Source organism: Ornithodoros turicata, chromosome 9 (genome assembly GCF_037126465.1).
Source record: "Ornithodoros turicata isolate Travis chromosome 9, ASM3712646v1, whole genome shotgun sequence".
NCBI lineage: Eukaryota > Metazoa > Arthropoda > Arachnida > Ixodida > Argasidae > Ornithodoros > Ornithodoros turicata.
In genome coordinates, this window is record NC_088209.1 from 42,228,296 (window position 1) to 42,255,625 (window position 27,330).

The window sequence follows — 27,330 nt, forward strand, 5'->3', positions numbered from 1 at the left end:
CGTGACAAGATCCTAAGTGATTACTGACCTGTAACGAAGCAGACGCGGATTCTTCTCTCTCTCTCTCTCTCATATATGCGTCATTTATATGTATGGAACAGGATAGAAGAGGACGAGGGAAAAAAAAAAAGTTAATTGCCCTCCGGGTTGCCAGACGAGGTGGAAGAAGGCTAAATAAAGACTCTAATTAACGCTAATTATCATAACTAATTAAGCCGCTCAAACGTTTCTTTCGTCTTTTTCTAGCTGATTTTCCGTGCGCTTCATTTGAGCCCCGTTTAATTGGGATATCGGCGGACGGAGCTCGTTATCGCAAACAATATGACGTCACGGCAACTAATTAGCTACGGATTGGCGGACCGGGGCGAGTCTCCTCGTTGATTGGATGACCCCAAAAGTGCGTGTTTGTTATTGGCCCGACTGGGAAGGGTTAGAGAGGTCACTTAAAAAAAAGGGGAGAGGGACGAATAATGTGGGAGGGGGGTAGGTACACTCTTAAAAATGAACTTCACCGCATAGCACGCTCCTAGCCAACCATCATCTCGAATAATATCGTCCTCTGCCCTCATTTGTTGGAAACGATATCATTCGAGATGGTGGTTGGCTAGGAGCGTGCTATGCGGTGAAGTTCATAAAAAAAAAGTATTTGAAAAGAAGTATAAAAACCAAACAGCTCAAGCCTGCATCGTACTAATGTGGTAGTAACAAAAACAGGTTGTCGTAACTTTAAGTTACAGATTTACGCGGTCCACACGGTGATGACGTTGAGGTTGTATCCCCATTATCACGTACAGCCTGCAGAGGCTGTATGGACACGCCCACCTCCGCGCGAGTGACGTCATCTACAGCTCGCCCTCGACCGCCCTTTTTTTTTATCGGCTGTTTTTTTAGAAATCTTTGCCCAATTTCACGCTCTCCCAGCTTCTTCCTTTCTTTTTTCTCTGTCGCGTGTCTCTTGTCTACTGCTGTACACTCTTAAAAATTAACTTCACCACATAGCACGCAGCTAACCAACCATCATCTCAAATGATATCGTTGTCTCCCTTGATTTGTTTACAACGGGAGGCGTATGCCTTTTCTGTGACACTTATGCTGTTCATAACTGTCACAAAAAAAGGCGTACGCCCCCCCGTGTTCAACAAATCGGGGCAGATAACGATATCATTTGAGATGATGGTTGGTTAGCAGCGTGCTATGCGGTGAAGTTCATTTTTAAGAGTGTACACTCTCAAAACGGAACTGCACAGCACACAGCATGCTGTGCGCCAACCATTGCCCACGAGTGATAGGGTTATCGTTTCTGAATCGAACAGAGAGGGGGGGGGGGGCGTACGCCTTTTTGTGTCAATTTGGGTATATGATAATTGACACAAAAAGGCGTACCCCCTTCTCTCTCTTCGAATCAGAAGCGATAACCCTATCATTTGTGGCAATGGTTGGCGAACAGCGTTCTATGCGGTGAAGTTCTGTTTTTTTTTATAGCTTCAGCAGACTTGGATCGATATCAATATGGGATGGTTATCGGGTAGAATCGAGATTTATTAAAAAGTGGTGTTAGGGGAAGGTAAATAGAACGTCCGAGGTTAAGGCGGAGGTTCGGCCTTTTTCGGGATAGAGCGATTATGTAACAGATTTTTTTTTTTTTTTTTTTTAATGAGTGCTTTCAATAGTTGTCTCAATGACGCCATAAACCGGAGGGCACGCCACCTGGTGTTTGGCAACAGATCAAGGTTGATGAGGTCAAGTACCGGACAAGAGTTTGACCAGTTGAGCATGAACTTCCATCTTTTAACCGAACGATGTCCCCCATATCCAGAGGAACGACATCGTCCCAGAATTGCCTCCAGCGGAAGGTGCGAAAAACGTCATACCTTTGCGCTGCTACACTCTTAAAAATGAACTTCACCGCATAGCACGCTCTTAGCCAACCATCATGTCGAATGATATCCTTATCAGCCCTGATTTGTTGAAAACGGGAGGCGTACGGCTTTTTTGTGACAATTATGAACAGCATAAGTGTCACAAAAAGGGCGTACGCCCCCCGTTTTCAACAAATGGTTGGCTAATATCAATAGATGGTTGGCTAAGAGCGTGCTCTGCGGTGAAGTTCATTTTTAAGAGTGTACGTGAACGCAAGCGGTCAACGTCATGTCTTTTGTACTGGCTCAGTGAGAACATATTTCGTAGCAGACGACAGTGCCGATGTCGTCTGCTATACGTGCGCAGCTCGCTACTCGCGATGTTCCGCCCAGTGCGCTGTCCTTTGCTTTTATTCCGCCAGAATATTCCGTGGGAGGTAGCTCGTGTGAATACACCGTAACATACATACATTTCTAACTGGAACGCTATAGGGGGCAGCCAGCATTGTGTGGGGCAGATATAATAAATGCGGTCAGGAGCCGCAGGTGGGGCAACACTTCTTTCCGCGTGCGAGGGGGGGCGTTCTTCACAGTTTTATTCTTCCGGTAATCTAGGACGCCCTCCCACGATTTTATCCTCCTTCGCCGACGAGAACACACACCAAGAATGGGAAGAGGCACTTTTTTTTTTCTTTTCTTTTTTCTCTGGTAAGGAATGGCCCCCTTTAAAGAACGGGCAGGAAAAAAAGAAGCCAGCTAGTATTTGAGATCAGGACGTACCCCGGAAGTGTTGGCACGTTATGTGAGGTACGGAGGATACTACACCGATTTTAGCGACAACTCTCACCAAACCTCCTGGGGCAACTTCAGGGGGGAAAGAGCCAACATCCGCGTGCGAGATAAGGGGAGCGTGTTTAGCTAAGCATCACATGTGTGCACACTAGCACGAACGTTTGGGCCAATCACATCGGCGTCCGATGATGCCGTCATCGGTGCTGCGTTGGTGGGAAACACGGGCCCCCGTGACAATTACGTAATGTGACCCTGATGGGGGCGCACGACCCAGGTTCGACCCACACTCTTAAAAATGAACTTCACCGCACAGCACCCTCCTGGCCAAACCATCGTCTCGAATGATATCGTTATTTGCCCTGATTTGTTGATAACGGGAGGCGTACGCCTTTTTTGTGACAATTATGAACAGCATAAGTGTCACAGAAAAGGCGTACGCCTCCCGTTGTCAACAAATCAGGGCAGATAACGATATCATTTGGGATGATGGTTGGCTAGGAGCGTGCTATGCGGTGAAGTTCATTTTTAAGAGTGCAGGTCCGGGAGATCTGTCAGAACGTTGTGAATGTGAAGGCAGTGGATTGCAATCCTTCCGTCGGCTGTGCTCTCCCTGATTTTTCCTGGGTTCCCGGTTGTTTCATTTGTCTCACTCGTTTTCATCGTTTCATGCCTTACGTACCAAAGCTCGATTGCTGGTTTGAGTCTCGTCTCGTCAGTTTGTCTCTGCCTTTGCGCATGTCTCCTCAGACTCAGGGAAACGTTGCCAACAACTTCTCCATGAAGTCGGCCCAAGGCATGTACTACACCCCTGTCCCCCACTCCTTCATGCTGTCCTCTCTCATCTGTTTTCCCCTGTGTAGCGCTCGTGGCCACAGTTACACCGCGGTGCCAACAGAAGCACACAAAAGAGAGAGAGAGAGAGAGAGAGAGAAAACTTCAATGAAGCATATTCGGGAATATTCCAGTGTGTACGCACCATAAAGGGAACATAGAAGAACCTGTTGGGCGACCTATAGTTCAACTCTTATGACGTCATCCGATCATTAAACGATCGCCTTCCTAATGACTCCGAGTACAACTCCATTCGTGCTCTCATTGAAAACACCCACAAAAGAAAAACTCCCTGGTGGAGGAGGACGAGGAGGTGGATGAACGAAGAATCCCATGAGCACGTCGTCGATTACATAATAAAATCCGGTTCGTCTGCGGACTTTAAACTCGCAATGCCGCCACGCCCTCGCACGGCGGGAGAGGGAAGCTAACCCCACGTGACCCCGCCAGTAGAGATGATCATGCCGATTGGTGGAAAGCATTTCACGCTCTTTCTCGACATGACCTTGAAAGTGACCCCGGCAGGTCTGTCTTCCTTTTTTTTTTTTTTTTTTCTCGCAGAAGCTTTTTGTGCTGGGCTTATTGCTTTATGTTGGAAAGAACCTCCGTCGTCTGCTAGGTTAGTGCGCGAGGGTTGCTATAGTTTCCGGCGTCCCGCTGTTTCTTTCATTGGCCGATAGATGGATGGCGGTGGCGGTATTTAGACGCAGGTTGCTAGACTGCCTCGTGTTGGTGGCGATTTTTTTTTTTTTTTCGCAGGAGGTGCTCACGTGCGGTGTGGGATGGTGACGTTACGAAACCCTCTTGTGCCCAAGTCGTGTATTTGATTGCATTAATCCTTACAGGTATACTTCATTTTAAGATGATTTTGGCGACTCATGGAACAGTACTCCCCACCAGAATGATTAAAAAAAAAAACGATAAGGAAAGGGTATCGTTTGGCAACATGTCCGCTCTCTGATTTGAAGGTCGCAGGTTCGGTCCCAGCAACACTGTGCAAGTTGGTAATATATATATTGTCCCCCGAAAGGAACGTTAAACGCGGCATCCTGTATGTTGAGACTGGAGCGCCCTCAGTTAGGCAACATTAATCACGATCAATATAATGTCGCGATGATGTAAACCCAGGACTACTATTATAATAAGAACTGGTTACTAACCGATGTACTACGAGGTAATTTACGCGATGAAATACTGAGGTCTACAGTGGCACAAATTACCTGTGTGTTCGTCTGTTCCGTTTCAGCCTCAGAACCGCTACTTCCCATCGTGTATGCGTGTATGAGAAGAAATGTGAAGAGGGTGAGGGCGTCAGTTTAACGAGGCCCCTTGGCAAGTCCTTGTCGCAAAGTAGATCTCAGCGTAGCGTAGTTGGTTAGCGCACTACACTGTAAACTTTTTCACACCTTTAAAGGTGTGCGCTATAAACATTCAACCTGGTTGCGTAACATTGCATCTCCAGGATGATATTTTACAAAATTTGGAAAGCATTACTAAAGATCAAGTGTCAGTGCAAATCTTGCTTTCATTATGTCTTGGATATCGTATGTACGAGCTAATGCATATATGCATCGCTATCGATAATCGAGCACGCGCAAGTGTCTACAATACTGTTGAACAATGTTGAGATGTTGCAAGACTGAATTCTTGGAGGACAGACAACACTCGAGTAAAGCAAATTTATGCGAAACCGTGCTCCATTATGATGTTACCAAAATTACACCTAAAAAGGCGTGCGCCATGCACGTTGTTACACCTTTAAAGGTGTGAAAAGATTTAGAGTGTAGACGGGCAATCTAGAGGTGCATGGTTCAAATCTCGCCGCTCTCTGGCTTTTTCGACGACTGTCATATTTGCCAATTGGTATATATATTGCCGTACTTTTCAAGATTACTATTTACGTATATAACTTTTGACATGCCCCATTTTCGTCCGTTTCACATTTTCTTTCGACCCACCTGAGAGCTCCGCAATAACACGCCACGAAACAGTTTCGCTCCGTGTGGCGGCTGCGCACACATATCCGACGAAATTCTTGGCCGGAGAAAAATGTCCGTGCCAAATGGCGCAGCCGCCTAATGCGTCGGCTCGAGAGAACATTGTCCTTCAACGACAAAAGGAAGAATCGATTCGAGATAAAAGGACATTTTTGGAAATTGGAAAACACCGTCTCGAAGATGCTTACTCTATACACATTCCGCTGCTGAGAAACAACGCCGTTGTTGAACGAATTGCCTTCGATTTCCATAGCTCTTTGGGTGAAATGGGTCGGATTATGGGCTCCGTGCGCACTTTATATGGAACGAGTAAAATATCCCTCTCTTGAGGGGCCGCTATGCGGCGTGTACTAGGCCTTCTACGCTACCTATGTTGCTGGACAAGGAACGTTTTTCTGTGTTTCGAGGGGATTCGTTTTATGTGACGTCATCATCCCAACAGCTGTCACCATCGTCATCCTTGATAGAATTTTTCTTCACAATAATTCTTCTTTGATGCACGTATATCTATATTTTTTATACGTACACTCTTAAAAATGAACTTCACCGCATAGCAGGCTCCTAGCCAACCATCATCTCGAATGATATCGTTATCTGCCCTTATTTGTTGAAAACGGGAGGCGTACGCCTTTTCTGTGACAATTATGAACAGCATAAGTGTCACAGAAAAGGCGTACGCCTCCCGTTTTCAACAAATCAGGGCAAATAACGATATCATTCGAGATGATGGTTGGCTAGGAGCGTGCTATGCGGTGAAGTTCATTTTTAAGAGTGTATAAGAGCATAAAGCATGAGATGCAGACGACACCAGCGGAAAACACTATTCATTACATAGATTATAATACTTTTGTACGTGTGGCTTATTTGCATTATACACGCATTGTACTGCGCGCAAGCGCGTTGAGGGAAAAAGCGAGATACAGATCCTGGAACGCGAGCACGCGCCAAGCTCTGAGGTCAGAGGAGCGCTGAGAGCCCATTGGTTCTCGTAAGCACGTGACCACTCCCGCGCAGCCACGCCGCCACGCTGGCGGAAACGGCTGCAGTGACGTCACTTTTCTGCCTGTCTATATTACCCCCTTTGCTGTAAAACTTCGAATGCAGGTTCACATAGGTGTCTGCACATATAACACGCACGCACGTGTAGTTGATGACGGTCGGGCGGAAATGAGACGTGGACAGTACTGGTAGAGAATGTTACAGAAAGCTACTTATTAAAGGATAATGAAATTAGGCAACTGCTAAGGGTAAGTTAAAATCTAACGTTTCGGTGTTGCTCTCTGTCCTCAAGAAGGCGGAGCCTCCGCCGATGTTCTCGTTGACCTGCCCTCGTCTAAATAGTGTAGCCCTTAATATATTGCTTTTGCTTGTCCGCATTTTGTTCATTCTACGCATTTATGTACACACATAAATAATCGGCGTGTTTATGTCGCGAGACAAATGTGGCCATCGCAGTTTTGCCGCTGTTCCCCTGGTGACGCCGACTTAACACTTAAACCGAAGTTAGACTTCCCTTCCTTCAATTTCTTCATTTTTTTTATATTCAAACTGAAACTGAAACTCAAACCTTTCCATAAATGTGGTGTTAATCGTCAACCCTGTGTTACCAACGACTCTGTGTGACCCTGTGTGAAGGGAAATATTGCAGGGCCCCCTTTGGTAAAACAGGGTGGACGATTACTACCAAGTTTAGGTTAGTTTAATCTCGGTTTAAGGTTTAAACTCGCGTTTCTGAAACCGGGCCTATGTCAGGAAATCGATAGTATCAAAATCCATCAAAACAAAGACTGTGCTGTTTTCGATATAATGAAATATTTTCGCGGAAAATGACAATGAAATGCAAAACGACCAAGATATCCTTCATTATTTTTGCAATATATACTCGTAAACTCTTTACAGCTGTAAATAAATATGCCGCACCGTTGCGGGTCCGCGGGTGATTACATTACGTTATTACATTTATTCACTTTATCGTTAATGTTTCATCCGAATTTTGGGGTCATGCAATGATGTACACTCTTAAAAATGAACTTCACCGCATAGCATGCTCCTAACCAACCATTATATCAAATGATATCGTTATCTGCACTGATTTGTTGAAAACGGGAGGCGTACGCCTTTTCTGTGACAATTATGAACAGCATAAGTGTCACAAAAAAGGCGTACGCCTCCCGTTTTCAACAAACCAGGGCAGATAACGATATCTTTCGAGATTATGGTTGGCTAGGAGCGTGCTATGTGGCGAAGTTCATTTCTAAGAGTGTACGCAAATACAATCGCACAAACATCATTTTCGAAGTGTGTAAACACAAAACTTAACCGAGCATTCTGGCTATAAGAAGTGGTGAAACTTAGTAACGTGATGCCCCGTCGAAGGCCGTCGTCGCACATGCGAACGACTCGAGATCTACTGGCCGGTTGAGTTCATGCAATGTCGGGTGGCCATTGAAAGTGTAATTGGAAGAATCGGCGAGCACTTGGGAAAACCTAATTAGCTTCCGTGTCGGCCCTTAATTAAGGAGCGGACCCCATCTTACCCGAGGGCACGCACGACGACATCTGCTGGCCCGGTTTCCCCCTCACGAATGCAAGTCCACCCTCGCCGTGCACATGTAAGAGAGGCTCGAAGATGTCTGCCGCACACCCGCTAAGTTGGGATGTAATTTGTAAACCCAAACTGCACTCTTAAAAATGAACTTCACCGCATAGCACGCTCGTAGCCAACCATCATCTCAAATTATATCGTTATCTGCCCTGATTTGCTGAAAACGGGGGGCGTACGCCATTTTTTGTGACAATTATGAACAGCATAAGTGTCACAAAAAAGGCGTACGCCTACTGGTTTGAGCAAATCAGGGCACATAGCGATATCATTCGAGTTGACGATTGGCTAGGAGCGTGCTATGCGGTGAAGTTCATTTTTAAGAGTGTGGTCCTCCGAAACCACGTGTTATCACTCTTAGAAATGAACTTCACCGCATCGCACGCTCCTAGCCAACCATCATCTCGAATGATATCGTTATCTGAGGCGGAGCCTATTCTGTGCCGTGCATAATGGCTCTGCCTCCCGTTTTCAAATCTTTCGAATCCACCAACCAGTTTTGTTTGTTTCTTTTTAAAATTGGCGCCTCCGGAGTCCCCCTAAAGCCTGATTGGCCGACGGGCCCCGGGCCTTTAATTTAAAACTTTCAGCTGTGTTTTTTCTTGTTTGTTTGTTTACATTGCTCTGGATCGACTGAAAGAGTTCAGGCAGGAACTCTCACATTACAAGTTTAAAAGCCACGTTATATGGTTTTGCTTTTGATTGTTTCTTAGTTTTATGTCAAGAATTCAGACTCGAGAGTTTATGTTATTCCTGTAGTCGATGAACAACATGTTAAATAAATTACATTGAAGAAGAAGTACATGGGTATGCTTTCTCTTAAGAGTGGACTATTATTTAATTTCTTTTTCATTCAAATATGTCAAATTCTGCTTCAAAACACTTTTCAGTGGAAGTATTTTCTTTTCCTCTGACTTTTTCAACTCTTTTTTTAAAGAAAGGATTCGAAAAATTCGTAGATTCGCCGGAACCTTCCTTGGATTCGCATTCGGGCGGAAAGTTCTAGGTACGTCCGTGTACTATAATTAGGTACTACGGGGTACTATAAGTAGGTTTAGAAGCGAAACGTCCATCTAGTGATTGAATAGGAATCTCCTAATCTCGAGATCAAGCTCGGAAACTGGAGAAAAACAAAAAGAAATCTGAAGAAACGAGGAACGTAGGAAGTCCTGAACATGATGGAAAGAATCCTGCACTCTTAAAAATGAGCTTCACCGCATAGCACGCTCCTAGCCAACCATCATCTCGAATGATATCGTTATCTGCCCTGATTAGTTGAAAACGGGTGGCGTACGCCTTTTTTGTGACAATTATGAACAGCATAAGTGTCACAAAAGGGCGTACGCCTCCCGTTTTCAACAAATCAGGGCAGATAACGATGTCATTCGAGACGATGGTTGGCTAAGAGCGTGCTATGCGGTGAAGCTCATTTTTAAGAGTGTGAAGGTCTGAAGTCCTTTCCTGATGTTCTGAAGCCCTGAAGTTCCGTCGAAATTTTATCTTACAACGCAGATTTTCTCGCGCGAAAGAAAAGAAAAACCGAAACGCCCATATCTTGACGTTGTGTATTACAAGCTGAATCTGACCTGCACTGCTCCACCCGTAACAACACAGCACATGCTCAAGGGCAGCTGTAGAACCACCACCACCACCACCAACAACAACAACCTACACATTTCACCTAACAGCAACCAGAAGAAAAAAAAGTGATTCCCCAACAACGACACCACCACCTTCGTCATCACCTTCTACGTTACTCCTACGCTGCAAACGTCCACACCTCCCATCGAACACGAAGTGACAACTAAAGAGCACAAATTCACACGCGCGCGCGCGGACAAAGAAAAAAAAAAAACAATTGGCGAAAAACCGGAGATACGACCGACGTCGGCTACTCCTCCAACAACGCCACTTTCTTCGAGAGAGACGAAAAAAAGAAATGGCAAGAGATAAACTCGTCTGGCAACACGACCCATGCCGTCGAAACACCCACAAGAAGAGAGGGAACAAGGGAGAAGGGAAACCCTCGAGACCACAATGAATAGTGTGTATGTGTGTGTGTCTTCCGATTAGGGACAGCCCGCGATAAAAACACGATAAAAAAAACAACACCACCAAAAAATGCACGCCGTATTTAAGCAGGAAATAAAAGCGATCTTGAAGCGCTCTCCCCCCCTTCCCCCACAATAGAATCTTTCCCTCTTGCCCTCTTACGCTCTCTGTGGGAATCGATAGTTAATCACGTTGAAGCGCTCCGCTAAAACGCTCGCGATTGCCTCCCCCTTCTCCCTCTTTTCAGGAAACCACGTGACGTGTTGCGAGCCAATGAGCTGTCCCCATTTCTCTTTACTGCCGATTTATTCCTTTTTCTTCCTTCTCTCCTCCGTAGTGTTTCCCTACCAATTATTGTTATGGGGAGAGAATCTATACGGGAGTAATGGCGGGGAGGGTAAGAAGGTTGCGATGACGATGGGGATGGCTGCAACAGAAACATGGAAAGGACGAAAGGCAAATGGAAAATAATGAACGTTTGCGGAGAATGGAGGGTATAGTCGGGTTTTCAAACCGCGTGCGGATCAAAGTAGATGCGTTTAGCAGTGACACTGGCGGTGAATTTCTGAACTTGATGTCGTACGGGGACCGAGTTATATAGCTGTGTGGTTGTTTAAACGGATTGGCTCCTCGCTTGACACGTGATCACATTTTAGCTTCAGGTACGCGTATCCTCGCGGAAACGCGGATGGTACTTACTGTAAAAGAACCAAACAGTATGTGATTCGTTATACGTCGTTACGTCATTCAACAAAACGCAACTACGTCACTTCTGCCTCATAATCTGCGATCGTTTATTTCACCAGCTCTGCCTCTCGATTTCTGATCCTTTAGTTTTTCCTGAGTGCCCGCCACCACTACCAAGCACCGTTCCGCTCTGCGTTTTGGCCCTCGTCGAATTCATAATAATAGCGGATAAGGACCTATACTTACACCTACCCCTCTCTGCTGCGCTCTCTCCACATCTGCACGGACAATAGCCATAAAATAAAATTTCACAACTCTCTCTCTCTCTTCACAACTGTTACGGACGGACCTACAGCTGCCGATACGTTTGTGGGCCATATAAAGATATCGCTTTAAGATATATAAGTGTAGCGCGACGATGATAATACGTTATCAAGCCCTGTTCTGGTTTCGACTCGTCACTGCTGTGACATCACAGGCGCGTCTTTTTTTCTTTTATGGCACCTCGAAGCAACTGTGGCTATGAGCGATGTACAGAGATGGAGGGGGGGGGGGACAGCAGGAAGGCGTTATAGTAAACGTGTTGGGTCGAATTCAGGGGCAGATATCTGTCTGGAAAGCTTCATGCCGAAAAATCCGGGGGAACTTGAGACAGCACGGTCCACCTGGTAGGATTCCATCCTGCCAAGTGTTTTTGCATGATTTTGGGGAGCACAATCACTCTCTGAGAGAAAGAAAGAAAAAAAAGAAGATTTCTAGTCCTAGTCTAGGTTGCAATTACTTCCCATTTTATTCCGTAGCCCTTAAATCTACTCCCTGGCACTGCCAGCGGTATTTGAACTTTGCACAAACATACAGGGTGTCTACCCTAACTATAGAAGTAATTTTTCAAAATAGAAATCACTTTTTCCCAGTTTTAACCAGTGGCGATGTACTCTACACCTGTAGTATGTTTGATGTAATACACAGAGGCAAGCTACTGTGACGATGCATTAATTAACTTTCGTTAATTAACTTTTTAATTATCAACGATAGAAGACTGACCCTGTCACGCGTATATTACTCGTTGTGTAGGGTTTACAATTTTTTTTAAAAACTATACGCCGCAAACGTAACTTGTCTGTCTGATGTACGGCACCTTCAATATGTGGGGCGACTGCGTCGGGAGGAAATCCCAATCGCGTTGACTTCCCAAACATGCCAAGTCTTAGAACCTCAATTTTTTTTTTTTCGCGAGATTCCTAACTGGGCAGATACGAGCCGAGCAGACCAAACGACGCGTCTTCACTTCCGCGTCCCGCACCTGCGTGAGCAAACACCGTCTCGTATATACCGCTTCATGTAAACGCACCCCCTCTGTCTCTATGTATATATATATATATATACACGTATCCGAAGGAGGACCTCTTGTACTTCTCCTACAGCAAAAATTAGCGCCACTCTTCCAAAGAGAGGCGATGAAGAAAAATAAAAAGAAGACGAACGGTCCTAGACACAGCGAGACAAAACAGACGACACGACCACCGGAAATGAGGTATGGTCTCAGGCGCAAGAAAACCCGGATCCTTCTCCCAAGAGGAGAGAGAGGGAGAGAGAGAGAAAAAAGAAGTAAAATGAGAAACGTGGTAGCTCACGAGATTTTCATTAGCGGTATTATTCTTTTATTTAATTTTTATTGCGAGGCCACGTCGGTGACGTAATCTCACAGCAATTTACTCGTCTTGGAAAGTAAGCATCTAGCAAGAAGGAAAAGAAGAAGAAAAAAATCCCCCCGATCGCCGTCCTGGAGTTCCATTATGAAAAAGAAATATTCCCACTAAAATCCAGACACACACACACACACACCTCTTTTTTTCTTTTTTCACTCCTACTTTCTTTTTCTCTTCTCACCTTTTATTTTTATACGCCTTCTTTATTTTTTTCACTCTAGAGAGCGAATTTGTTTCTACCCCCTAATTTCTCTCTTTCAGTTTCTTCTTCTCTTCTTTGTACTTTCTCTCGAGGTGTGTGTGCATATAATCTCGGAGAATCGCGGTTTCTCCTTTCTTGTTTAATTTGTATAAACGTGATTTTGCTTCGTCCGGTGGCGCCCCCTTTCTTTTCCCTCCTTCCTTTTTTTTTTATTCTTCTTCCAGCGAGCACTTTAATTTCTCAGCTCCAATCCCGCGCGAATGCATATCTCCGTATTTGCGTTTTTTTTTTCTCTCTCTCTCTCTCACGCTCTCTCTCTTTACCGTGTCGTCTGCGCGCCAATATTTTTGTAGTAGATGTGCGGCGCGAGCGACCTCTAAGAAGCGGTGCTTTAATAAGCGTGTGAATGGCGCGTCTTTTCCGAGTGGTGACACCGTTTCGGGACCTTTAATGATTACGACGAGAGAGGCACAGATATGGGAGAGAAGGAGAGTTTCGTTCGCTTTTTTTTCGGCGGCGACGGCGGTCGCTGTCTCCGAGTGTTTTTTTTTTTTTTTTAATACCTTATTCGCTTTTCTTCTTCAGCTGCGACTGTACTGGATGATGATCTAATTATGATTGATTGACGCGTAGATTGTTTTCAAGAAAAAAAAAGAAGGGTGAGGGAGGAGAGAGAGAGAAAAGAGGTTGTGGCCCGCGAAAAGTTGGCTTTGTTCGATACGGCGCGTTCTCGAAAGATCGCATGTGTTCCGGATGTGGTATGAATGTTTTGTTTTGTGAAGAAAAACTATGTGCAAGTTTCCGGCGATGCACACTCTTAAAAATGAACTTCACCGCATAGCACGCTCCTAGCCAACAGTCATCTCAAATGATATCGTTATCTGCCCTGATTTGTCGAAAACGGGAGGCGTACGCCTTTTTTGTGACACTTATGCTGTTCATAATTGTCACAAAAAGGCGTACGCCTCCCGTTTTCAACAAATCAGGACAGATAACGATATCATTCGAGATGATGGTTGGCTAGGAGCGTGCTATGCGGTGAAGTTCATTTTTAAGAGTGCAGAATCAAAAAATAACAAAGACGGTTAAGAGCATCAACTATTTACTATAAAAACGAGACTTTCGTGCAGCGTATACTGCACGAAAGTCTTGTTTTTAATGTGCATATATAGTAAATAGTCGATGCTCTTAACCGTCTTTGTTATTTTTGTTTTTATAACGTCAGACTTTTCGGTGCATCGCAAAGTAGCGTCTATATAGTTTACCCTTTATAATAAGTTCTTAAAACGTGGCGTTGCGTAAGATCATGGTGCCTAACACTGTGTGTGACTGACACGCACTGGTAGGCATTAAGATATGTATTAAGCGTCTCGTACTATTAAAAGCACTAAAATCTACGAACACAGACGAAACGCAACAACGAGTGCCTGCTATGAACACTTCCACGGACGACCACACACACACACAAGATGTTTTTCACAGTTTCAGCAGTAACGTTTTTAGCGCGTCTAATAGTACGAGATCCATGTAACAACATGCCCAAAATGGAGGTTTTAGTGTACACTGTAAACTGAAAAACACCCTTATGGGTGTAAATCGCTTGTCCTATAATTGACTCCTCTTTTTACACCGTATGGTCTGGAACACCCTTTTTAGAGGGTGTATCCCGTGTAAAACGCCCTTTGAAAGGGTGCTTTTCCTTGAAAGTGCCGTCTTTTGCACCCTTTATACACCTTTTTAGAAGGGTATTTAACGATCTTACACCCTCCTAAAAGGGTGTTTAAAGGGTGCAAAAGAGGGCATTTTCAAAGAAAAGCGCCCTTTCCAGGGGTGATTTACACGGAATACACCCTCTAAAAAGGGTGTTCCAGACCATATACGGTGTAAAAAGAGGTGTCAGTTATAGGACAAGCCATTTACACCCATAAGTGTGTTTTCCAGTTTACAGTGTATGAACCGCACCCACTACGCATCCTAAATCATCCACACAGACGGCTTTCGTCTGCTTTTATTTTTAAGAAAGCGTTACGTTGAAGGGACGGTTCGGAACCGACGGCTGCTTTTTTTAGATAAGATTTGAATTCGACTGTGCGTTAACTGTATAGAAGCCACGCGCCAAATTTCGTCCAGCCGAGCGTCGCAGCTTTTGAGGCGAAGAACGAAGATGATTGGTCGTCTTCCCGTATCCGGTTTCGGTTTGACGGTGACGTAAGCACGAGCGTCACGAGGGTGTGCGGCCCAGATTAATATCCCTGTCGCGTGGGCAGTCTTTAATGACCATTGAACATGCGGGTGGCGCCACGAAGCGTGTATCGCGTTAACTTGTCAAAGAACATTAGATCCAATGTTTCCTGACAGGTTGACATGTTACACACTGGGTGGCGCTACGTGTATTTTCAATGGCCATTGGTTTCAATGGTCACTGAAGGCTGCCCGTGTGACAGCCTGGGTATGATTGAGGCCTGTTTTGAGATATGATAAAATGCAATCAGCAACTTTTGCTGCGAACCGGTGACTTGATTTCACAAAAAAAAAAAGAAAAGAAAAGCAAGATATTGACAGTGATGTTAAGGGACCACAGCGCTGGCCATAAAATTCACTTATGATTATAAGCAACCGGCTGCGAAATTACTTCAAATATTTCCGAGCATCACAAGAAAACGTGTGATACCAGTTTTGAAGTTTTGTTTGAGTTCGTATTGGGATATTTTCCTGCTGGCAAGATGCTGTTTGAGCTGGACTGAGGCCCAGTTTCACCAACGCCGATTAACATTTGAACCGAGATCAACGGTCCCTTAGCCTGAATGTAACGCTTAACTCTGCTTCACTAAACAGAGTTCTTGTCGTTGAAACATTCATCGTGTCACCAACTAACATTTGTAAAAATAATTTAGTGTTAACTTGAAGGTTTAGCAACCCACGATCTCGGTTCAAAGCTAACTAGCGTTGGTGAAACTGGGCCTATATATGTGATATCTGATTGGATTTATGCATGTTTCAGATTCAGTCTTCCTGGCTCATTCAGTGTCACAGTGCGTACACGGCCACTGCTGCAATCACTGTGATCAACGAAAATTGACGTTCAATACGGGGGTAAGTGAGTAGATTTTATAATACAATAAACAAAATAAAGAAAATCGTGCTCCGCAGTAACGATAAATAACGAGCACAAATTGACGTACACGCAATGAGTATAGGACACATCAGTCGAAAAGTTTGAATCACGTTTTCAACGTCATCTCCTTCCGCTGTATGTCAAAAGCGACCGAATTTACCGAAGCAAACCGGGAAGTGATGCAACACGAATCTGTCACGTGTTGATCTCCCTTCCGGCACTAAACGTTACCCCTCACACGAAGCAGGGGAACAAAATTGGCAGCAAATACCCCCATGATCCCTCTATTTTTTTCTTTTTTTTCTATGCGCTGAAGAAAGAAAGCGCTGTCCGGTATGCCACGTATATATGAAACGGGTTACAGCACACGTCCCTGCGGCGGACGTGCTCGGGTTTGCGATATGAAAGATATGTATGCAGCTTTCTATCGATTGTTCATTTTATCATTCACCGGCCAGGCAGCGGATCGAGTCTGTTGTGTTTGTCCGCCGATCAGCGAAGCGGTTACATAATAAAAATCACGAATGGAAATGGTGTGCGACACGGGAAATAGGCACTCCGACGAGCCGGGGATCGATGGATGTTTGCTTAGGTGATATACGTATGTAGTTTTCCTGTTCGTACACGTAAACGTCGATAAGATATGGACGAGGATTGATTGTTATTTTACGATTGGGGATGTATCGGTATGTACCGATTAATGTCTAGCATGCGTGGCACTCGTTTGTCCGCGTATCTTATATTATACGTAGGGCCTGACTTTTTCGGGTTTTATTTTTGGCCAAATTCGGGGGGTAAATATCGGGTGATATTTTTCATTCGAAAATTCGGGTGTATTCGGGTTATATCCCGTTACGGCATATTCTGTCGTCAGGAATTCGGGTGTATTCGGGTGATTTTTTTTTTAATAAAAATTTGTCTTAACATGGAACTAATGTTTAGCAATGTTATCAAACTTTATTTTAACGCACGCTTATGAGTGTGCCACGCGACCCGGATGTTTTCGGGTAGATTCGGGTTAAACACGAATTTTACAGATTTCGTTCGGGGGGTAAATATCGGGCGGATACGGGTTTAACCCTAAAAAGTCTGGCCCTAATTATACGTTGTTGCCGTTCCTCGCGGTGCGGCTTTTTTTTTATTTACTTTTTTTATGGGTAGTTAGCATTTGGGGGGATGCCACGACATTCCACCGTTAAGGATCCACCGTTTAAAATCCCAGACGTTCAAAATCCCAGATTTCTAAATTAAAGCCTTAATGTGAAGAATGACGGAATGATAGTGTTGAATACTGACAAGCCACGCAGTATTGCGTGATTCTGACGCCAGTTGAAGTCATTGTCGTGAATAAAAACCAGATTTTTGGCGACCATTAGGCTTAGCAAGGCGGTCACATCAGAGCAGCAAAAATTATTAGAATTTGGTCAGGTTTGTTTAGGTGTTTTCGACAGTTCACCACGCCGTTGGGGGGCTTAAATTCCCACAGTTGGGCACGCACGCAAACGCTACGCTAGCGCCATTTGGGATATTGAACATATGGGATTCTAAACGGTGGATTCTTAACGGCGGCATTTCGAGATACCCCCAGCATATAGGGTACCCAAGCGTTTTCAGAGTCCTCAATAAAACGGTGAGTCGTCACTCGTCACGTTGTATAGTGGATGAGGCAATTAAACGAGGAAGGACAAAGAAGGGCCAGTTGCATACTTCAATTAAATGATGGTAATTCAAGAAAAGGCACCATCAGCTCCCAGCCGTGGGACTCACTCCGCACGCAAAATACCCAATCCGTATTTTTGCTTTCGGGGACGCACGCTATCCGCTATGAAATCCGCTATCCGCGAATCCGCATGTTTCCTACTGGTCCTTGAAACCCTCGAATATAGCCTGGAATTCAAAAATGTTGTTTTCAAGTCTGGAAAACCGTGGAATTTTCCACAGTCCTTGAAAATAATCGACATTGCGTCTTTTTTTCCTGTTCTCGTCAAGCCGCTATATAGCGCTATTTCCGCTTTTCCGGAGCCAGAACTACACTCTTAAAAATGAACTTCACCGCATACCACGCTCCTAGCCAACCGTAACACCGAATGATATCGTTATCTGCCCTGATTTGTTGAAAACGGGAGGCGTACGCCTTCTTTGTGACGATTATGAACATCATAAGTGTCACAAAAAAGGCGTACGCCTCCCGTTTTCAACAAATCAGGGCAGATAACGATATCATTTGAGATGATGGTTGGCTATATAGGAGCGTCCTTCAGTCCGATACCTTAGCCATAACCCGAAAAGGTCAATGTTCAGCAGCTCGTGGTACTGAAACGACACGTCGGTGGTCTGCTTGTCTGTGTTGTTCTCCTGCGCGGGAGAGGAGGAGTAGCCCGTCAAGAGGGAGGGGAACACAAAGCGCCCTCTCGTTTTTACTTTTCGGGCCATTTTCTAGCTTTGTTCCTTTTGCGGAGATGAAAGAAAAGAGGGAGAGAGGGGAAAGAAAAGGACAAGGTTAAAAGCAGTAAAAGTGGAGTCTCCTTTTTCCGCGGAACAGCCCAGTTCCAGGCAAAATTTCGGGAGCAGCTGAAGACTGTATATACGCTCTCACACGGAATGTACGAAATTGGCGTTGGCAAAAAGGAGGTTGTTAAGCGTCTAATAATTACAGTGTTGTAAACTCTGGTAAGGATTGGTCTCCCTTTGCAACGAGTGCTAAAGTGAGAGAGAGACAGAAAGAAGTGGTTATTTTAGTAGAATTCAGTCGAGTGTTACTGCTTCTGAGTAAAAAGACAATTAGAGTGAAGCTTGAAATTACGAGTTCCAGAGTTCAGGGAATTGGGGAAGTGTTTTTCGCGAAAAGTACGTACGTACGAGCTTTCGCGTATGTAAGGATGAGTTTCGGGAAGACGCGTTAGCGCTCATCCAATATTCTGTCCACACTCTTAAAAATGAACTTCACCACATAGCACGCTCCTAGCCAATCATAATCTCGAATGATATCGTTATCTGCCCTGATTTGTTGAAAACGGGAGGCGTACGGCTTTTTTGTGACAATTATGAACAGCATAAGTGTCACAAAAAAGGCGTACGCCTCCCGTTTTCAGCAAATCAGGGCAGATAGCCATATCATTCGAGGTTATGGTTGGCTAGGAGCGTGCTATGCGGTGAAGTTCATTTTTAAGAGTGCAAGCTGCACAATGTACTTACAGTTCAAGTGCCGTGTGAGCGCACTCTTACAGCAGAACTTCACCACATAGCACGCTGAAGGCCAACCATTGCACAGAATGATACCGTTATCTTTGTGGATAGCGCTGGGCGTAAAGCCTTTTTTTTTGTCTGTCAATTAACGCAACATCGTGTCACAAAAAAGGCGTACGCCTCCCATTTTTAACCAATCAGGAGACAGAACGATATCATTCGGTATGGTGGTTGACTAAGAGCGTGCTATGCGGTTGAGTTCTGTTGTGAGAGCGTATCTGACAGCCACGCACTCTAAAAACCGAGCTTCTCCGCATAGCACGCTGTGCGCCAACCACTGCGAAGAATGATAGGATTATCGCTTCTGATTCGAAGGGAGAGGGGGGCGTACACCTTTTTGTGGCAATTTTGATATATCCAAATTGCACCAAAAAGGCGTACGCCCACCTCTCTCTTCGAATCAAAAGCGATAACTTTATCATTCTTCGCAGTGGTTGGGGCACAGCGTGCTATGCGGTGAAGTTCTGTTTTTAGAGTGTACCCATATGTACTCACACTTTCAGCACATTCACTGTGCTGCTTAAGTTTCCACGTTGTACGGACGCTGTCGGTATACACTTTAATCCTAACAACACTCTTAAAAATGAACTTCACCGCACAGCACGCTCTTAACCAACCATCATCTCGATTGATACCGTTATCCGTCCTGATTTGTGGAAAACGGGAGGCGTACGCCTTTTCTGTGACAATTATGAACAGCATAAGTGTCACAAAAAGGCGTACGCCTCTCGTTTTCAACAAATCAATGCAGATAACGATATCATTCGAGATGATGGTTGGCTAGGAGTGTGCTATGCGGTGAAGTTCATTTTTAAGAGTGTAGGGCTGCCACCTTTCGGAGTGCAAAATACCGGCTGAGGGAGAGGAGGTGTAATATAGGGAAAGAGGAAATGTTCGCGAGAAAGGGAATGTGGGTGAGGGGTGGAGAGTATACAGAGAGAGAGAGAGAAAGAAAGAAAGAACGAGCGTACTCGCTCAAGACAACAACGATAATAATAATAATAATGAATAACTAAGAGAACGGCTGGTGACTATGGAGTTGGGTCTGTGCACGAGATTTATTCAAGCTGTAGTGGAATGTTGAAAGGAAAACCCCGTAAAAGCCCCCATGAAAGGTGTTGAGCCACAAATACCGGCTAATGGCTTCCTGTATCACCTTCCTATACCGGCAGAGCGAGCAAATAACCGGCCCTGCCGGTATAATACCGGCCTGGTGGCAACCCTAATCCTAACCCATACAATATGTACCACGCAATTAGAGTTGTATATACCTGCTATCGAGGGAACATGTGTAACGTCGGCACACATGGGAGGAGGGGGCAGAGAAGTTATGACGACCCTGGCAGCTGCGCAAACAGTTCAAAGGATGGGAGGGAAGTATACCTGGCAGGTGAGGGAAAAGGAATGTCAAACACAACTGCGTAATAGACGAATTTAGCAGAGTGAGTGGGGTTTTTTTTTCCCCGCTACGCTCAGTGTGCGGGTACACAGCGGCGTATGTGGACACCCACAATAATTGTGTTTGATGTAAAGAGAGAAAAAAAGGGGGGGGAATCGTATTTGTACGCCCCCCTTGTAATGGTGTTTTATGCGAAATCGGGACGATAAATTACGCTGTTTTTTTTTATTTTCTTTTTGACGATGGTTCAAGGTTGCCTACACTCTTAAAAATGAACTTCACCACATGGCACGCTCCTAGCCAACCATAATCTCAAATGATATCGTTATCTGCCCTGATTTGTTGAAAACGAGGGGCGTACGCCTTTTCTGTGACACTTATGCTGTTCATAATTGTCACAAAAAAGGCGTACGCCCCCCGTTTTCAACAAATCAAGGCAGATAACGATATCATTTGAGATTATGGTTGGCTAGGAGCGTGCTATGTGGTGAAGTTCATTTTTAACAGTGTAGTATAGACGCTTGGCTTGGTATGAATAGTGCTCAGTTGAAACTGGGTCATTAAATGGACGGCGAGGTCGATAGGTAATATTAGCTACAAATGGTGAAAGGTGTTAAACGCGAAAAAGTGAAACGCTACGTGTATACGACAAGGTGAGCTCCGATACAACCCATTCGGAGTCGTAACCGTCCAACAGATAAATACTGACCGTTCAATGTTCGAATACATTTTACGAAATTGTTGAAGATAAAAACAAAAAGTCAGACGCAAGACAACACACATAACCAAAACGTTAGACGGTCGCTCCACCGCTCAAAACTTTCCCACAGTCGCCCTCTAAAAATAGTAATAATCTCGAACCGCTGAGAACAACAACAACACTCGACAGCAGCGTCACCTACGAACAGTGTCGTTTCTTATTATATGTCCATTTGAGACGTAAAGAAAAAAGGAATCTCCCACTGCGTTTTGATTGGCGGACTGAAACAAGCGTCCCCAATTAGTGAGTAGAAAAAAAAAAAAGAGCCTTTGTGTTGCGAGAGCTGCTGCTGCTCAAAACCAGTTTCGTCTCAGAAAAAACAGCAGCCAAAGGAAGGTCGAAGGAAGCGACGGAAAACGTACGGTCGTTGCCGAGTATGTATATACGTATACATGCTGAGAACTGTCGGTTCACCGTTCGGCGGAGAGTGTCAGTTCAGCATTACGTTCTAAGTATACTAACTTCCATTGGAAAATGGTGGAATACACGGCTAAAAGAATCTGAGGAGACAGACCTCTTAGTTCCAGAGTTGACGAGATTACATACCAGTTCTCCTTCTGTTTGGCGTGCATTTCAAGAAACAAAGCGACGATATAATCTTCTATACACTCTTAAAAATGAACTTCACCGCATAGCACTCTGTTAGCCAACCATTATCTCGAATGATATCGCTATGTGCCCTGATTTGTTCAAAGTGGTAGGCGTACGCCTTTTCTGTGACACTTATGCGGTTCATAATTGTCACAAAAATGGCGTACGCCCTAGGAGCGTGCTATGCGGTGAAGTTCATTTTTAAGAGTGTACGTGGCATCGGGATCTCAGAGTCGTTGGTTTCTTGGCCTACACTCTTAAAAATGAACTTTACCGCATAGCACGCTCCTAGCCAACCATAATCTCGAATGATATCGTTATCTGTCCTGATTTGTTGAAAACGTGAGGAGTACGCCTTTTTTGTGACAATTATGAACAGCATAATTGTCACAAAAATGCGTACGCCTCCCGTTTTCAACAAATCAGGGCAGATAACGATATCATTCGAGATGATGGTTGGCTAGGAGCGTGCTATGCGGTGAAGTTCATTTTTAAGAGTGTATGACGTCATAACAAGGACAACTCCAAACCGAAACTGGACATCAAGCACGATGTTTCTTCTTTTTCCTTTTTTTTTTTAAGTACAACGCTATACTGTGCACTTGTTGCGTTCCTTGTTAATGAATGATTCGTTTGCATGTTATAGGTTCCCAACAGGGAGTCAATTCTGTGCGAGCACCTAGAAGCGACTGTTTCCTTTCTTCGGATTGCCGGAAGAGAGAAAGACTGCGCTTTTTCTATTCTTTCTCTGACATATCTGACAGAGGTCAAATAAGGTGTGCCGTGAGACTTTATAGCGCACGCTGAGGGAAGGTTGGAATTTTTTATCAATGGAAAGATGGCTTGTTGCACGCCGCCAACGATCGTAGTTGTCTTGCGACGTAAAGCCCCTAATCATTATTATTGAAGTAATAGCTCCCAATAATTATTATTATCAGCTGTAGTAAAGACCAATCGTATACTATCTTAGCGCTACAACGGGGTTGCGTAATATTGAAAGCTTCTGTCATTATATAGTACCGACAGCGACTGGAACTATTATTTGGTTCTGCAGTTCGAGAGCTCGTAAGTGGTGCTGTTGTAAAGGCAATGCAGCACATATGCAGCAAATACTATACAATTTGAAAAATAATTTTGAAATTTTGAACGAATAATTCGTAAGAAAACTGCGCACAAATATGCCTTCATTGCTTTATGATGGTGCGTGCCTGTCAGCTAAATCGAAGGGTACAATAAGTTGCTAGTGTGCAGGAAACGCAAAAAATAGACGTATACTACGTTTCGTTACTCGAGTCAGGAGGCATCGTTCTAGCAGATGATGGCAGTAAGCGGGATCGATGAATCAAGATGACTTGGTGGTATGCTGGAGGTAAGCAGAATGAATCAGCGCACGGACCCTGCTCAGCATCAACAGCTCGTGCTCATCGTGCTATCAGGTGATTGCAGTTATGGACAAGAGCGATTAATGATCATCTCTATACATATTCAATTCATTTCACACATTCATCTCTATACATATGACTAGCGTTCAACTGATCGGACATTAAAAGCATCCACAAGCTAACGCAAAAAGTGCTCTAATACCGCAAGTTTGGTTTCTTTCTAAGCGCCGTTGGCCCAATGTTTGAAAATACTGCTGCATGAGCTCTCTTATCCATAGTGTGTTCAACATTAGGAATCTGTTTTTTCTGTTGTCTGGTAATGCTCGAGCACAAGGAATGCTATTCTGTCTCGTTAATGAATTATCATCAACTTAATCATTCTCGCTGACCAGTCCCGTATAATGCTCGCGAACTATCTGTTCGACTACAATAGAGTGGCGCTTCATCAGCGTAACATAGATATCGTTCCGTTCTGTGATTGCCGCGCTGGAGTCATCATCTGACCGCGTAAAAAGGAAGATGATTTCTGAGGCCTCAGTGACGGCGTTGAACAGTCGGGCGAGAGAAAAAAAAAGTTGTTTATAGGAGAGATTCGATTGAATCAATCAATTCACGAGAGCAGATATCAATCGAACAAATTTTACTTTTACAAACAAACAAGGTGGTATCGATAATTTCGATAGGACGGCGAAAATCGGTGGATACCTTCAGCGGGAAGGACATTTATGAACCTATAGCTTTGCTGAGCACTGTTCAACTTCACCTTCTGTTACGGCGTGACAGATCCATCAGCTGACTGGCTACGATCGGAGGCAGCCTGATACAATAAAAGAAGAGCGGTCAAATCCTACCTGAGTAACGTGACGTCAGCCACCAGGAAGCAGCAGCCGTATTTGCTTACACTTCCCCATCTATTAAAAAGTCGCTGTTACAATCGTTACGGGCAGGCGGAATGTAACAGCCATAAAGCACGGACAGTCGCCGGACAAAAACTCTTCGTGAACGTGATAGTTCCCCATCCTTAACCAACACAGCCACAACAGGAAATGTGAACGATATCTCCGATGCGGAGATTAGATTAGCAGGTGGAGGATCTACTCAAACCGGTCCTCGCCGTTGTTTGACAGAAGGGAACCCTGCGGGCGCGCTAATTGCGATTGTTGTGTTCGAACGATCAACTTGAGTCCGACATTGGTATGCATACTTTACTGAATACTTTTCTATGTAAAGTAACTTAAGGTGCTGCATCAGGTGCGCGATAACACGTTTTTGACGCACGCCAGCGTGAAATACAACCCGGTACGGCAATTTTCTCGACCAAAATCCTCGATCTCAGCGCCTGAATGGGACACGATTCTGTCAGGTACTTCGTCCACTGAATGGTCCCGTTGACTCGTTGTGCGTTGAAATGTTGCACCGCTTCGGGACATCGACCGTCGAAAAGGAAGAATGATGTGTGTCAAATATTGTTCCATCTAAATAATAATAATAGACAACGTCCCGGGCAACATCACACGGCCAATCAATAAGCACAACAAACACACCTCTCCTAACGATCAAATCAATGGCCGTGGGCCCGCACACAATCAATACGTGTGTGTGTTAGAAAAAAAGCGGACAAAAGCATAGAGGAAGACGCAAAAGAGTACTCACTGTTGTGCGTTCCTCGTCGTCGTCCAATGATCGTAATCCTATGTGGCTTTCACGACCAAGATTGGAGAAGCTTCGTCGAGTTGGACAACAATGGTGGCACACGCTACCATGAGCGCTACGGAACACGATTTGGTCGAGGCTTGGAAGCAGCCGACGCGTCGCCCCTGCCTGCTTACGCCGGAAGTTTGAGAGAGACGGGAGAGGAGAAAAGCCTGCGACGTCACGGGAAGAGAGCGGAGGTCCTCTGGTGGCAGGAGTTGGAAGTAAAGAGGAGGGCGGGAGAGATGGCGGAAGAGCGGTTTCGGTTTCGTTTTTGCGCGGTCCGCACTAGTGTACTTTCTTTCAGGCTTCTGAAAAAAAAAAAAAAAAAAACAAGAAAAACAAGAAAAGCTAAAAAATTGGGGTCTGACTTTTTCGGGTTAAATTCATTTCCCGGATTCGGAAGGGAACAATCGGGTGCTATTTAAAACTATAATTCGGGGTGAAATCGCGGGCTGTTGATGTATTCAAGCGTTACCAGATTTTTTTTTTTTTTCTGTCCGGCAAACGACCCACAGCTGAAGTGCATGTGTTGGTTAAACATGCATACATGATTTACAATGACATGCACCACATCTTCTAGCATAAAGTGTGCATCACATACAGCTAGGTCGCGTTCAGGTAATATTTACATCAGGCATACGTGGTGGTATGTTACACAACATCATATGAATTCTGGGATAAATCAGTTTTAACCCGAATTGGCACTAAATTGCCCAGTTCACGACCTATAGGAGCTAACACTATCAAGTGCAGCGGGTGTATCTGCACGGCCGTAAAATTGGAGGTCGCGAAAGAATCGACACCAAACACAATCGAAAATTATCCGAGAGTATCTCGAAGGTCATTTCCTACGAAGCGGTGAATACAACCTTCAGAATATCTCGGAAACCATTTCAAACGGGTTGCATTGTACTGTCCGTATAGCATAGACATAGTGTTGAATGCAGCAATAAACAACACAATAGCTCCATTGGTAGAGCCCTGGACCGGCAATCCAGAAGATGTGGGTTCGAGTCCTACAGCTGGCTAACCTTTTCAGTGACTTTCATCCTTCAACACAAGGAAGACACGAAGTTGTCGCCACGGCTGCTTACTCACAACTGACAGAATATTTATTTTGTGTCTTCCTTGTGTTGTTTATTGCTGCATTCAACAATATGTCGAGATACCAACTAACCCAACTTCGTACACTTGTGCGTGTAGCATAGATTCAGGTGATCTGGTGAGTGAACTCCATGACGAAGAAAGCTTACGGGTGAAGACGAAAAAAAAAAAAAAAAAAGACACGACGCCAACCGCTCGAAACGGTTTATGTCGTGTGTCTGTTTGTCGTGTCTTCGTCTATGTCTCTTTCTTCAACGGGGCATTACGTTGTATTCCACGCTAGAGAACCGAGGAAAAATGAGTTATTTTTCTAAGACGTCGTAGCTGACGGGGTACAAACCTTTGAACAAACTTCAGCGTCCAGCCCGGTCGTCATTGGTGCGAGAGCCTAGGCCGTTATAATTGGTTCTCGAAAGCACGTGACTTCTCCCACGGCACGTGACCACTATGGTGGAGGTGCGCCTACTTAGTGAATGTCCAAGGAGATGAAGTACTTACCATGCTTTAGGCATGTCATCTAATTTTATCACATTTTAAACACTGCGTCACTCGATGACATGGCCACCATTATGGGATAGCGAGCGCCCTCGCGGGAAGCAAGTAAACTAAGTTCGATAAATTAAAGCTTTCAATGAGAGGATCGAGAAGCTTTCAGACTTCCACACTCTTAAAAATGAACTTCACCGCATAGCACGGTCTTAGCCAACCATCATCTCGAATGATACCGTTATCTGCCCTTCCGTTGAAAACGGGAGGCGTACGCCTTTTTGTGACACTTATGCTGTTCATAATTGTCACAAAAAAGGCGTACGCCTCCCGTTTTTAACAAATCAGCTCAGATAACGATATCATTTGAGATTATGGTTGGCTAAGACCGTGCTATGCGGTGAAGTTCATTTTTAAGAGTGCAGGAATACATGTAGGTCTGTCTTTTCTTGATGTCCATCTCCACCAGAACAACGTGGAACACGCACATAACAGCGGAACACACGCCGCATAAACAAGAACGCTCCCATAAGTACACGTGTGCGCACGCACGAAAATTTTGACGACCACTTAAACGTATTAAATTCCGTATAACTCCAATGTTGCGAACCATCCTGTACTTGCCGACGTCAAACAGAAAAAAAAAGGGGGGGGGGGTACGATCCTCCGTTTTTTTCACGGAGTAATTCATTTTCGTGTTCTCTCGGATCATAAATATTTCACACATTCATAGGGAACAAACTGTATCTCTGGGATCACACACGGAAGCGGCGGATTCTGACGCCAGTATCTCTTCGTGCCATTAGGCATGACAAATGAAC

General features: G+C 44.7%; 1 protein-coding gene across 1 annotated transcript in view; it reads right to left on the reverse strand.

Moving 5' to 3' along the window:
• LOC135369006 (LIM domain transcription factor LMO4-like) overlaps positions 1-25,103 on the reverse strand; it is a 77,947-nt gene extending 52,844 nt beyond the window's left edge. Inside the window, exon 1 of the mRNA XM_064602598.1 lies at positions 24,878-25,103. The gene's annotated coding sequence lies outside the window, so the exon portion shown is untranslated. The remainder of the gene's footprint in view (positions 1-24,877) is intronic.
• Positions 25,104-27,330: the final 2,227 nt, after the last annotated feature.